The sequence below is a fragment of the Microtus pennsylvanicus genome (assembly GCF_037038515.1).
Source record: "Microtus pennsylvanicus isolate mMicPen1 chromosome Y unlocalized genomic scaffold, mMicPen1.hap1 SUPER_Y_unloc_2, whole genome shotgun sequence".
NCBI lineage: Eukaryota > Metazoa > Chordata > Mammalia > Rodentia > Cricetidae > Microtus > Microtus pennsylvanicus.
Window position 1 is genome coordinate 2,558,956 of NW_027460880.1, and position 14,419 is coordinate 2,573,374.

General features: G+C 41.9%; 1 non-coding gene across 1 annotated transcript; it reads left to right on the forward strand.

Moving 5' to 3' along the window:
• Positions 1–8,536: 8,536 nt before the first annotated feature.
• Positions 8,537–8,609, forward strand: Trnak-cuu (transfer RNA lysine (anticodon CUU)). The gene has a single exon. It is a non-coding gene; the product is annotated as a tRNA-Lys (tRNA).
• The last annotated feature ends 5,810 nt before the right edge of the window (positions 8,610–14,419 follow it).

The following is a 14,419-nucleotide window of genomic DNA, read 5'->3' on the forward strand; positions in this document are numbered from 1 at the left end:
TCAAACACCATAGTTGGCAGAGCAGTGAAACATACATTCATGGGCACAAATGGCTCTAAGAATGACTGGAACGGGATGGTCCTAGAAGAAGTGCCAATCATGAAGACCTGGTTTTATATTACCTACAAGAAAGATCCGGTCTTGTACATTTACCACCTCCTGGATGACTACCTGGAAGGCAACCTCCACATCATGCCAGGCTCTAAGGAAGAGTGGAGTGGCATGGTCCCAGATGAGGTGCAGGGCATAACCACCTGTTTCTACATTGTCAACGAGAATGATCCGGTCCTGTACCTTTACCACCATCATGATGATTCCATTGAAGGCAACCTCCACATCACGCCTGAATGTCCTCCAGTAGAGGTGACTTTGGAATTAGGCAGGGATTCCTTGAAGGGCAAAAGAGTACAGTACAACAAAATGATGGAACCCAAGAGATAGGTAAAATTATTTGCCAAGTTCCCAACAAACCTTCTGTGTATTTCATCAAGTTTGATAATGACTTCCATATCTATGTCTATGATTTGGTGAAGATCTGCTAAAGTGAAATTCTCAAATTTTGAGGGGCAGACTTAATTCTCTCTTTGGGAATGTGTTTTTTCAGAGATACCTCAGGTCTTCTATGAATCCTGGTATCTTTTCCAATGGATTATTCTTTCTCAAAGAATAAAAATTTGTTAACATGTTGTGTTATTTGGTCAATGATGGTTTGTGTTTGGTGGATGGGGCATCACAGAAATACATGCCTCAAAACAAAGCAGGATTTATGGTCTTTTCCCCTTGGAGAGTAAAAGACTGGGGATGCGTGGTGTGGTAAAGGACAAGATGGCTGTCAAGGAAGCAGTGGAGAGGGGACAAAATTTGTATGATCTCGGGGCAGTATGAAGCTTAGGGAAAACCATGTCAAATGGAAAGATGTGACCGATATCAGCGTGAGGTATTGGGACTTAAGAGTATAAAGAGTAGATTAATCAGGAAGGGACACAAATGTATACTCAAAATAAGAGAAAATTAGGTTTCATTTGGTGAATGGTTTAATTCATACTGGCTGTAAGTCAAAGGATGTTTGATCTCCACTAGAGCATGTTGCTTAGTGAAAAGTGTCTCCGCTCAGTTGCTCTTCTCCAGTAAGTTGGACATCAAGCTACCTACTTAGTTTTGCCAGAATTCTGTCTGCTACCTACTTTGTCATGCCTGGATTCGGTATGCCTTGAACTCTCATAGGTCTTATCCATGCCATCCAACCCTTGTCAGTTCATTTAAATAATTGCCCTGCCATATCTGGAAAACAGTGTTCCCTTTCATTGATCATGTTCTGTAGTACTTGGGCTATAAAACTCATGAACACACTCACCCACACACAGGATAAACATGTACATATGATGCCCACTAGTGTGTGACATGCACACATATGATGAATGCACCCAACTCCATAATATCAGTAAAGTAGGGAATCCATGATGCTAGGTGGAGTCTGGCAAAGACCCCACACACCCATCAAACCGCCAAATACCAGTATGGTACTGATGTCTGACTCCCATCCTGTAAGGAACCTGCCATCCTGTAACTGGGCTATTTTTGGTTCCTTCATCTTCACAAACTTGGTTAAAATGTTAGAGTTGTCAAACTGGGAGTTAGGGTCCAGCATGTAGATCAGCTGTCCCAGGTCAGGTGATTTGGCTACAATTTGGGTGAGAAATTGTACCAGGGAATTCTGGTACACCCTCTCCTCTTCTTCTCCCTGTCCTCATCATCACTCTTGTGGGTGGGCCTGGAGCACAAAGAAGGTAAAATGGAATAAGCCTCCTCCTTAGTGGAAAACCTTGTCAATCCTTAATTTGACCTGACTCTCTGAGGGAATGCAGCACATTTTTTCCTACTAGGTCTCCTCATTCATTGGTTCCCTCATTTTTCCAATGAATGATTGAATCCATCCATTCTTCCTTGTCTCTCTCTCTTCTTTCTTCCCTTCTTCCATTTCCCCTTTGATTGTAGAAATTTGAGCAGCAGGGCTGCATCCCCATGGGGCCGCCTTGTAAGGTTATGCTCCGAAATAACAACACAAAACTATTCATTTCAACACTGCCTGCCCCATTATTTTCACCCTCTTAACCCATGTCTAATAATGTATGTTGCAGCACGAGGTGCACTTAGAAGGAAAGATTTAGCATGTCTGACCTGGTGGCTGGCTGTATCGCCATCTGCCTCAGAGTGCAGAGCTACCATTTCTGCCCATGGCAGAGGTGCATGGCATCTCTAAGGTCAAATCCTATTCCTTCCTGCATTCTCTTATGTTTATTCCACCCACCTATGTTCTAACCATTCAGGCCAAACAGTTTCTTTATTTAATTAACCAATGACCTATACTCCATCATTACTCCTATTTCTGTTTAAACAAGAATGGAATCCTTAATTTAACATAGCCAAATTACATATAACAAAACAGTTATCAAGCAAGAATTATAGTTACAATATTTATATCTATTTTATCTTTTATCATAACAATGGAAAACTATAACTATCTATCTCTTCTTCAACTCCATCAGAGACTCCAGAATAATACAGTATTACCTAAGCAAACAAAAAGTAAGCCATTTTCAAACTCTAGAAATGACAGAGACATCTCGCTGCCTGGACAGTCACCCAAAGTTCCTCTGTACCGTTGGTGTTTCCACCCTCAGCCACCGGCCCATAGTTTCCAGCAGACATTTCCATGAAGCAGGAAATTTCAAAGGTAGTCACTATCTGCTTGTCTTGAAGAATGTTTTGCTGACCCTTTCCTGAATCAGGAACACGAAAAGATCATCTCACCTTTAGGCAAGTTCAGTAGTCCTCTCTCTGAGTGTTTTCTGTGTACAGTTTATGCAACAATCCAGGCAAGAGCAGTTTCTTCCCCAAATGGCTATCAAACTCCATAAGGATCCTCTTTGATGCCCATCTTCTTCCTGAAGTAGATATGTGCTGCCAAGAGTAGAGTGTCTCACTGTCATGAAAAACCCTAAGGTACTAAAACATTAAATAGCCTATTTTGTAGTCTAGAGAGATATGAATAATGCCTATCTTACAGAAATATATATATCTATGTAGCTAGAAAATCTAACTAACATGACTACAAACTTGACTATTATTAATGATTATCCATTAATAACCTATATACATTATATTTTTAAATGAACTACACAATCACAATACCTTAATGAAGATCAAAAATGCATATACATGTAACAAAATTGACCTAAAATCTCTATCAGAAAAGCAAAATCTATACTAATGCAAATATTCATATCTATATCACATCCCACTTTAAATGTAAAAGAACGTTTATAAGCCATATTTGGGAACGTGGGTGCAGTTTTTTCTCTCCAAAATGCTTCCTGCTGAATGGTGGCATCATTATTGATTTATCTCAGTTGGCAGTTGAGCGAAGCAATTTTTTAAAGGTGTTCACAGCAACCTTTAAGTAGGGCGTGGTCCAACCTACCATATTAGGATAGAGGCATCCACAGACTATCACCCTCTGTGAAAACAAAATAGAAACTCCTTTCCCAAGCATCATGTCCTTAGATCCAAATTTCAAAGTCAAGGCATTTTCAAAATATCTATGTTGGATTATTTCAGCAGCTTTTATAAAGAAACATCTTTTAGCAGCTATTGCTACTGCCTCAAAATTCAAATGATTCAAAAAGAGCATAATAGCATACAATATCAAAATTCGCTGTGAATTTTCCATGTTTGTGCGCTTCAATTTAACCTCTATTTTGTTTATTTTTCCTTTTTATTTTTTGCCTTTTGAGACAGGTTCTCTGTATCTTTGACCTGGAATAACTCTGTATACCTGTCTGTCCTTGAAGTCTCAGAGATCTGCCTCTCTCTGCCTTTCAGGCATTGGGATTAAAGGTGTATGCTACTACACATTGAACTCACAAAGATCTGTTTGTCTCTGCCTTCAAGGCATTGGGATTAAAGGCATGTGCTACCTCACCCGGAAGTTAGAGGTTAATCTCCCTCTGCCTCCCATGTGTTGGGTTTACAGGTGTGTACTACCACACCCAACAACTCTCTTCCTTTTTTTTAACTTTAAGAACTTCAAATTTTAGCCTGCACATATTTTTAACACACTGTAAATCATTTAAAAATTTTCTTTGTCTTTGAATCTCTCTTTACTCTATTTCTCTCTCTGTTTTTCTGACCACATGAGTCTTTCATTTACCAAGCAATCTCAGTAGGACTAAAGCCGTGGCTTTGCTGGCCAGATGTAGCCCATTCCTTAGCTTTCTGCCATTCCAACCTTGTGGCTGAGGTACCGAACAGAGCTGCATTCATTGCCACAAGTCTACAGTGTTTCAGGTTCCTTGCCATCAAAGAGGCTGCAACAGACAACACTCAAGCCCTCTTTCTGTAGCTGGCCCTCCTTCATCAAACAGTCAGAGTTTGCCCAGGCAGGATGGCCCAAAAATCTGGCATTTTAAAACAACACAGTTTTTTTCCCTGCTACTGCTGAAAACATACAAGCATTCAGTTGGCTTTTATCAACACCATTTAAATGTTTTGTGGCAGGACCTCTTAAGGGCTGCAGGGTTTTGCAGCTGAAGCTGAGTCAGCAAGCCTCTTTTAGATGAGAGCCCTTGCTTTCTTCTAGCAAGCAGAGCAGACCGAGAAATCGCTGCTACCAAGAAAACATGCTTTACTCTTTCCCAAGCTTTCTCAGGCTTTCAGTGGATTCAATTGTCCAGAAGGCTGCAAGCCACTCTGTAGTTATTTGAGCAGCGAGGCTGTGTCCCCAGCACCACGGCCGCATGAAGGTTATGCCTGAAATAAATACACAAAAACTGTATTCTTTTAAACACTGCTGGCCTATTAGTTTCAGCATTTTAACCCAATTCTAATAATCAGTGTAGTATTATGAGGTGCGCTTACCATGAAAAATTCAGCATGTCTGACATGGTGGCTGGCTGCATCGACATCTGCCTCAGAGAGCAGAGCTATGGCATCTGCCGGGGAGAGGGCAGCATGGCTTCTCTGAGCTCACTACCTCTTCCTCCCGGCATTCTATTTTGTTTACTCCACCTACCTATGTTCTAACCTATCAGCTAAAGCGGATTCTTTCTTTAATTAATCAATAAACTTCTTCTGTCACTTTATCCTTTCAACAGCTTGCCCATATAAATCTCCCATGTGTCTTCTGTTGTATAATCTTTCATTTGTAAAGAACTTGCACTCTCAGGGGAGGATTTTTCTGACATCTCTGTGGATGGAGATCATATGAGGAAGATCAGATGAGCAACCATGACAACTCTAATGCTGTAGAGTTAGGTGGACCAGAGATTGATGGCTGACATTCCTGTGCTATGCATCAGATGCCCCTGAACTCTGGCCCTGTTGACAGACAGGCAGACATCAAGTTGGTCACACATACTTAACTCATTCAGGTTCACAGATACTGTGAATGGAGTTTTAATTCTTATCCTAAACTAATAAAACAACCAAGATTAAGAGAAGAGAAGAGCCTGAAGTAAGGCCTCAAAATGGGTCATTTTGCAAAGGAAAGGTTACCTGCCTCCATGTATGCTGTCTCCCTTTCTTAGTCAAATCCATCCTTCCAGTGTCTAGCTAACAGCTAACCATAGAATTGAACCCAACAGCCTTTGATTTCTGAAATAAGTGCTGTCCCCTTAAGGTCTCATAACAGCACAGGAAGGTTTGTAAGACTGTCCCAGCAACAATTTAAAGCAATTCTAGGACACCAAAGATGCAGCAAATTTGGTTAATTGGTAATATAGATCGTTCCGATGGGACAAAATAATTTAGTATTAAAAAAAAAAAAACAGATTGGTGTACTCACGATGAATTTATGTGATATGGCACACACAGGCTTCTGGTTCTGAATACTTCATGCTCGGTGGGTTTTGGAGATTGTCGTGACCCTGAACCTAGCTGGAGGCTTTGGGGCCTTGAAAGGACAAGACTTAATATTTCAGGACATCCTTGTACTTGGTCCCCACTGTTTACTGATTTCCTTACAGAGAATGAGCAGCCATCTACTCCTGCTGCCATGCCTTCCCCACATGAACAGAGAGAAGACCCTATACACACAGGTCGCTTGTATCACATGTGAAGGCATAAGTCACAAACAAACTCCCACAGCAGTTTAGAATTGTGATTAATAGAATGATTAGTTCTTGAAAGGGGAAAAACTTAGAGATCACAATCCCTTACTGTAGTAATATGGACGGTGGCAGGGTTGCGTCCCCAAATCCCCAGCCGCCTGGCTCGGCTAGCTTATGCCCCAAATAATTACACGGACACTGTATTCTTTTAAACACTGCTCTGTCCCATTTCTAATCATCTGTATAGCGCCCCTAGGTGCGCTTACCGGGAAGATTCTAGCCTATGTCCATCCTGGGTTGGAGCTTCATAGCGTGCGTCTTCCCTGGAGCAGGTAGCATGGCGTCTCTCCTGTGTCTGCTCCGGAGAGCAGAGCTGCGGAGTCTGACCTCACTTCCTCTTCCTCCTGGCATTCTGTTCTGTCTACTCCTCCCACCTATCTTCTAACCAATGAAATGGGCCGACGCAGTTCCTTTATTGCTTAGCCAATGAAATCAACAGATTGATATATGACACTCCCACATCACTTCCACTTTTTCTGTTTAAACAAAAAAAACGAAGGCTTTAACCTTAACATAGCAAAATTACATATAAAAAAACAGTTATCAAGTAAAAATTACATCAGAAACATTCATACATATAACAAAATTAACCGTAAATCTCTATCAATAAAGCAAAATCTATACTAATGCAAATTATTCATGTCTATATCATATCCCCCTTTAAATGTAAAAGAACATTTATAAACTATATTTGGGAACATGGGCGCAGTTTTTTCTCTCCAAACTGCTTCCTGCTGAATGAGGGCACTGTTAATCAGATCATTTAGGGTGTAACCTGTGTGCCAGGTTTATCTCAGTTGGCAGTTGAGTGACGTAATTTTTTGAGGGCGTTCACAGGAACATTTCAGGAGGTCGTGGTCTATCATACCAAATCGGGATAGAAGAAATCCAAAGGGTCTGGTCCTCTGTGAAAACAAAAGAAGACTCTCTCCAAAGCATCATATCCTTAGACCCAAATTCTGATATCATACCCTCATGATATCCGTTCTGGTTCCACTGGGCAGCCCATATAATGAAATGTCTCTCTGTACTTAGCTCCTACACAGTCAAAAATTTTAAAGAAAACATAATAATACAAAGAATCCAGACTCTCTGTGAATTTTTCATCTTTACGCGGCTTATTTTTACTCTATCACTTTACTTTATTCTGTCTCTTTAAAGACTTTACCTTTTTTTTTTTAAAACCATTAACTTTATTCTCTATATTCTTTTTCTTCTCTCTCCCAAGCCTACGTACATTCATCCAACAGTGTGACTCGTTTAGTGGTCTGAATCTGTCCTATTGTGAATCTGCAATTTTTTACTATCCAGGAGCACTTTTGATTTGCGCCTTTAAATCACTAGGCGCTTAAGAATCTAAGCTGTGACATTCCTACGTTAACTTTTTGCTTTTTGAGCGCACATCTGTAGACCAGGCTGTCTTTGAACTCTCAGAGATCCGCCTGTCTCTGCCTCCCAGGCATTGGGATTAAAGGTGTTTGCTACTACACCTTGAACTCACAGAGATCTGTTTGTCTCTGCCTTCTAGGCACTGGGATTAAAGGCGTGTGCTACCACACCTTGAAGTCACAGAGGTCTATCTCCCTCTGCCTCCCAAGTGTTGGGATTAAAGGTGTGTACACACAACAACTCTCTTCCTTTTTTTTTGTTTTTTGCTTTAAGAACTTCAACTTTCAGCTTGCATATATTTTAACACACTTTAAACCATTCAGAAATTTTCTCTGTCTTTGAATCTCTCTTTAACTGTATATCTCTCTTTTTCTGACCACGTGAGTCTTTAATTTGCCAAGCAATCTCAGTAGGACTAAAGGCATGGCTTTGCCAGCTAGATCCAGTCCATTCCTTAGCTTTCCAGCCTCATGGCGGATATACAGGCTGCAGCCATGTTTATAGCCACACCTCTATGGCGGTTCAAGTTCCCTGCCAGCCAGCAAGCTACAACAGACAACACTCAAATCCTCTCTCGGTAGCTGGCCCTCCTGCCTCAAACAGTCAGAGTTTGCCCTGGCAGGATGGCCCAGAAAGCCGGCATTTTTAAACAGCGCAGCTTTTTTCCTGCTACGGTTGAAAACCGAAAAACATGCGTTCAGCTTTTTGTCAACACTGTTTAAGTGTTTCGTGGCAGGACCTCTTAATGAGCTGCAGGCTTTGCAGCTGAAGCTGAGTCAGGAAGCCTCTCTTAGATGAGGCGCTTGCTTGCCTCTAGCAAGTAGAGCAGACCCAAGAAATTGCCGTAAGAAACATGCTTTACTCTATTCTTTTCTAAGCTTTCTCAGGCTTTCTGTGGACTCAGTTAGCCACACGTCTGGGCGTCATTTGTAGTAATATGGACGGCGGCAGGGTTGCGTCCCCAAATCCCCAGCCGCCTGGCCCGGCTAGCTCAGTCGGTAGAGCATGGGACTCTTAATCCCAGGGTCGTGGGTTCGAGCCCCACGTTGGGCGCCATTTGTAGTAATATGGACGGCGGCAGGGTTGCGTCCCCAAATGCCCAGCCGCCTGGCTCGGCTAGCTTATGCCCCAAATAATTACACGGACACTGTATTCTTTTAAACACTGCTCTGGCCCATTTCTAATCATCTGTGTAGCGCCCCTAGGTGCGCATACCGGGAAGATTCTAGCCTAAGTCCATCCTGGGTTGGAGCTTCATAGCGTGCGTCTTCCCTGGAGCAGGTAGCATGGCGTCTCTCCTGCGTCTGCTCCGGAGAGCAGAGCTGCGGAGTCTGACCTCACTTCCTCTTCCTCCTGGCATTCTGTTCTGTCTACTCCTCCCACCTATCTTCTAACCAATGAAATGGGCCGAGGCAGTTCCTTTATTGCTTAGCCAATGAAATCAACAGATTGATATATGACACTCCCACATCACCTTACAAAAGCCCTCTGCAGGATCAGAAAAGGAGCCTAGTAGCCGGAAGGGAAGCTCAAGCAAGAGATCAAGCTGAAGGTAGAAGTTGCTTTTTAAAAGAGAGAGAGACCACAACTCAATGGGCTGGTATCTCAGTGGCTATTCAGGAAACATCACAGAGAAAGGATCTGCTTCATGCATGATAGTCACCGATGATTTCCCTTTAAGAAAAAGCCCATCAAATCTCCCAATAACATCATCAGCATTCAACAATATGTCTATGATTTCTTTGCCTTGCCTTTGATTGTGCAGTAAATGATGCTGATAGTTAATCTGTGTAATTAATGCAAATTTCCTTGTAACTGACTAGACAGAATTGACAGGTTATCTTAAACACAGCAGGGAGTCACTCTACGATGGAACTGGTTCATCATCACCTGTGTGACAGTGACATAATTAAGATCTTTCCTTTGTCTATAAATCTCATTATGTTCAACATGATATGTTGTCATACAGATTTCTTAGGGTTTTGTCCCACTGGTGGTTTCCTTGGTATGCTTACATAATTTTTGCCAGATCCAATCAGTTTTGGCATGCACTCTCAGCTCCACGTCATTGTGTTCCCCTTATGTTCCTGTCCAGGCATTTTAGACCTCTTGTAACTGTTGTAAGAGTATCTCATGTTCCACCTAAATGATTTAGGGTTTTATTTAGGCTGGGTTTTATCTTCCATCACTGAGTTCATTGACTTTCCTTGGGCGTAATTCCTGGGACACTGAGCCTAACTCCTGGGGGATTCCTCCAGTTATTTCTCCTTTCTTAGATAGTTTACACTCTCACTATTACTGTGAGAGTGTTTCTGTAGCAAATATTCCTCTCAAGATGAGAAGAAACATCAATATTACAATCCATTTGTTATTGTGATTTAAATACACACACACAAACACACACAAGTTAATGCACATACACTGATGATATCTCAATTTATGGGGCCATTCTGGGGATGTCAAGATCGATATCTCTCGAGTGGTTCTCAGAAGGCCATAGGGTGACCCTCTCTAGGTACTTAAGCAGGGAGGAGAGATTGACCGCACTGTGACATGTCCCTAGGAACTATGTGTGCCTTGTCCCATAGTCAGACTGATGATTGACTATCTTGAAAACCACCATGGAACTTTTGTTTGGCAAATGATGGAGATCAAGTCAGGGTCAAAATCAGAAAACTAGATGGAGCTTCCAAGCTCCAGTGGAAGAGCAGATGGATGGAGAAAAAGAGCAAGGATGTCAGGAATATAAGGGCTTGGTCCACACTATGAGACACTGTGCCTGAACTAAGGGGATTTCAACTAATCCAGTGACCTGGGAATGAAAGAACATGGGATCAAACTGGAAGCTGTGAATGTGGCTGACAATTGGGGCAGACGGAGAAGCCAAAGATAATGGCACTTGCAATTGTCTGCATATCATACACTGGCCTTTTGTGATCATATATTTTGTGGATGCATACCTTGCTAAATCTGGATGGATGAAGGGTGGGCTTGGACTTCCCACAGCTCAAAGTACCCTGCCCTCTATTTGGACTGGTGTTTGAGTGGAGAGGTTTATTTGCGGAGCAAGAAGAATGTGGGAGGAGGAAGAGAAGTGGAAAGTTTGATAATTATTATTATGAAGTAATGGAAAAATCAATAGAAAATAACCAATGAGGACATTGGAGCTAGGAAAAAAAAATCATGTGAGTTGTTGATTCAGACCAAAAATTATTTTACAGAAAAAAAAACACATAAAGGGGTTGAGTTACTTGGAAAATATGACTCAAGTAATTGGGAAGAAGATTGGGGTTTTTATTTTGGGTCTTCCTGGGGCTGTATGAGCAGCATTTTAGGACCTGTATGCTGCATATCTGGGGGTTAGTAGGGAAGAAACCTGGCTAGGAGGAGTTTTATGACATAAGTAGAGCCTTGATGATGTCACAAGCTTTGGTTGGGGGTGGCAACTCTGTTCCACATGAAGCACTAGTCTTCTGTGAAGGTGGGCTTACTATCTTCACGCTGGCTGAGGAGGTCAGTTCAGCTCTTGGGCTCCACAACTGTTCAACCGAATTTCCAGAAGTTGGAATCTAGAGAGCCAAGATATTTTCTTTTGATAAATATGTTTAGGAAGCAACTAGGACCTCTGTAGTCAAAGAAAGGTTTTTTTCAAATCTGCTCTGGGTCCAAAATTTATGTCGTTAACAGCTCCTATATTTGATAGCTGGGGACGGTTAATGTCAGGTATTCTCCCCACTCTATCTTTGCTAAAAATGTCCAATTCCTCAGTCCACTTAATGGCAAAGATCCTCTTTGTCCATATGTGTTTTAAAAGATAATTATTTCTAATAGGTGCTGTTGCACAGATTAAGGTTTCTTTCTTTTGGCAGTTTGACTCACAGTATTCACTTCTCTAATGAAGATACAGAATATCATTATGTAATCAACCTGGATCTAGATCAGCAGACACAATAGAGAGAGCCAGTGGACTGGAGTGCCATGACTTTGGGCAGGTGGTTATAGATCAGCCAACTAACCAGTAGCTTGAGTGGTAAGGAGAGGAGTGGCTGTTCTTTGAATTCTTTGCCATCTGTTCAGATATTTCTTTCTCACTTTAGGTATAGGCATAGCTTCTTCTCTCATTGATATAGTAAGTCAGGAAGTAGGTTTCTCAGTAGAGGTCAATTGCATTTTGTAGCAGGAATATGTCTCTGATACACATATACTGAGCTGTAGACAAGAGTTTGATAATTTTCCTATTAATTTCTTAAGAACATATTCCATTTAGGTATCCAAATCTATTCAGCCCTGCCTTTTTCACCTGCTCCAAAGTTATTCCTAAAAAGAGCCTTGACCTCACATGCTCACCTTCTTATCCTTGCAGGCACTTATGGTGGAGGAAACCACTTTGTGTCTGATTTAAACTGAAGAGTTCTTCCTATGCAGAGATTGGCAGCTATGAAGCCCAAGCACAGAAACAGAGCCAAGAGACAGAGGAACAGGAGTGCTGTGGCCTATCTCAGAAAGTCTCCCGCCATGATGAAGATGCCTCTTAGTATGAGTTGCATGCCACATCTCCAGAAGAAGAATGGGCCATCGCTCCAGAAGCAAAAACTTAGTAAGCCTTTTGAGGCCCTGGAGAATATTGTTGGCCGCAGAATTTCTCATGGCTGGAAGAAAGCCAATGAACCAGTCACCCATTGGAAAGCCATCATTCTAGATCAACTGCCAACATATCCCTCTCTCTATTTGTTGAAATATGATGGGATTGATTGTGTCTATGGCTTGGAGCTTCATAGTGATGAAAGGATTTTAAACCTGAAGATCCTGCCTAATAATGTGCCATTTCCTCAGGTGACAGACACTCATCTCTCAAACACCATAGTTGGCAGAGCAGTGAAACATACATTCATGGGCACAAATGGCTCTAAGAATGACTGGAACGGGATGGTCCTAGAAGAGGTGCCAATCATGAAGACCTGGTTTTATATTACCTACAAGAAAGATCCGGTCTTGTACATTTACGACCTCCTGGATGACTACCTGAAAGGCAACCTCCACATCATGCCAGGCTCTAAGGAAGAGTGGAGTGGCGTGTTCCCAGATGATGTGCAGACCATACCGACCTGTTTCTACATTGTCAACGAGAATGATCCAGTCCTGTACCTTTACCACCATCATGATGATTCCATTGAAGGCAACCTCCACATCACGCCTGAATGTCCTCCAGTAGAGGTGACTTTGGAATTAGGCAGGGATTCCTTGGAGGGCAAAAGAGTGCAGTACAACAAAAAAGATGGAACCCAAGAGATAGGTAAAATTATTTGCCAAGTTCCCAACAAACCTTCTGTGTATTTCATCAAGTTTGATAATGACTTCCATATCTATGTCTATGATTTGGTGAAGATCTGTTAAAGTGAAATTCTCAAATTTTGAGGGGCAGACTTAATTCTCTCTGTGTTAATGTATTTTTTCAGAGATACCTCAGGTCTTCTATGAATGCTGGTATCTTTTCCAATGGATTATTCTTTCTCAAAGAATAAAAATTTGTTAACATGTTGTGTTATTTGGTCAATGATGGATTGTGTTTGGTGGATGGGGCATCACAGAAATACATGCCTCAAAACAAAGCAGGATTTATGGTCTTTTCCCCTTGGAGAGTAAAGGACTGGGGATGCGTGGTGTGGTAAAGGACAAGATGGCTGTCAAGGAAGCAGTGGAGAGGGGACAAAAAGTTGTATGATCTCGGGGCGGTATGAAGCTTGAGGGAAAACCATGTCAAATGGAAAGATGTCACCGATATCAGCGTGAGGTATTGGGACTTAAGAGGATAAAGAGTAGATTAATCAGGAGGGGACACAAATGTATACTCAAAATCAGAGAAAATTAGGTTTCATTTGATGAATGGTTTAATTCATACTGGCTGTAAGTCAAAGGATGTTTGATCTCCACAAGAGCATGTTGCTTAGTGAAAAGTGTCTCAGCTCAGTTGCTCTTCTCCAGCAAGTTACATCAAGCTACCTACTTAGTTTTGCCAGAATTCTGTCTGCCACCTACTTTGTCATGCCTGGATTCGGTATGCCTTGAACTCTCATAGGTCTTATCCATGCCATCCAACCCTTGTCAGTTCATTTAAATAATTGCCCTGCCATATCTGGAAAACAGTGTTCCCTTTCATTGATCATGTTCTGTAGTACTTGGGCTATAAAACTCATGAACACACTCACCCACACACAGGATAAACATGTACATATGATGCCCACTAGTGTGTGACATGCACACATATGATGAATGCACCGAACTCCATAATATCAGTAAAGTAGGGAATCCATGATGCTAGGTGGAGTCTGGAAAAGACCCCACACACCCATCAAACCGCCAAATACCAGTATGGTACTGATGTCTGACTCCCATCCTGTAAGGAACCTGCCATCCTGTAACTGGGCTATTTTTGGTTTCTTCATTTTCACAAACTTGGTTAAAATGTTAGAGTTGTCAGACTGGGAGTTAGGGTCCAGCATGTAGATCAGCTGTCCCAGGTCAGGTGATTTGGCTACAATTTGGGTGAGAAATTGTACCAGGGAATTCTGGTACACCCTCTCCTCTTCTTCTCCCTGTCCTCATCATCACTCTTGTGGGTGGGCCTGGAGCACAAAGAAGGTAAAATGGAATAAGCCTCCTCCTTAGTGGAAAACCTTGTCAATCCTTAATTTGACCTGACTATCTGAGGGAATGCAGCACATTTTTTCCTACTAGGTCTCCTCATTCATTGGTTCACTCATTTTTCCAATGAATGATTGAATTCATCCATTCTTCCCTGTCTCTCTCTCTTCTTTCTTCCCTTCTTCCATGTCCCCCTTGATTGTAGAAATTTGAGAAGCAGG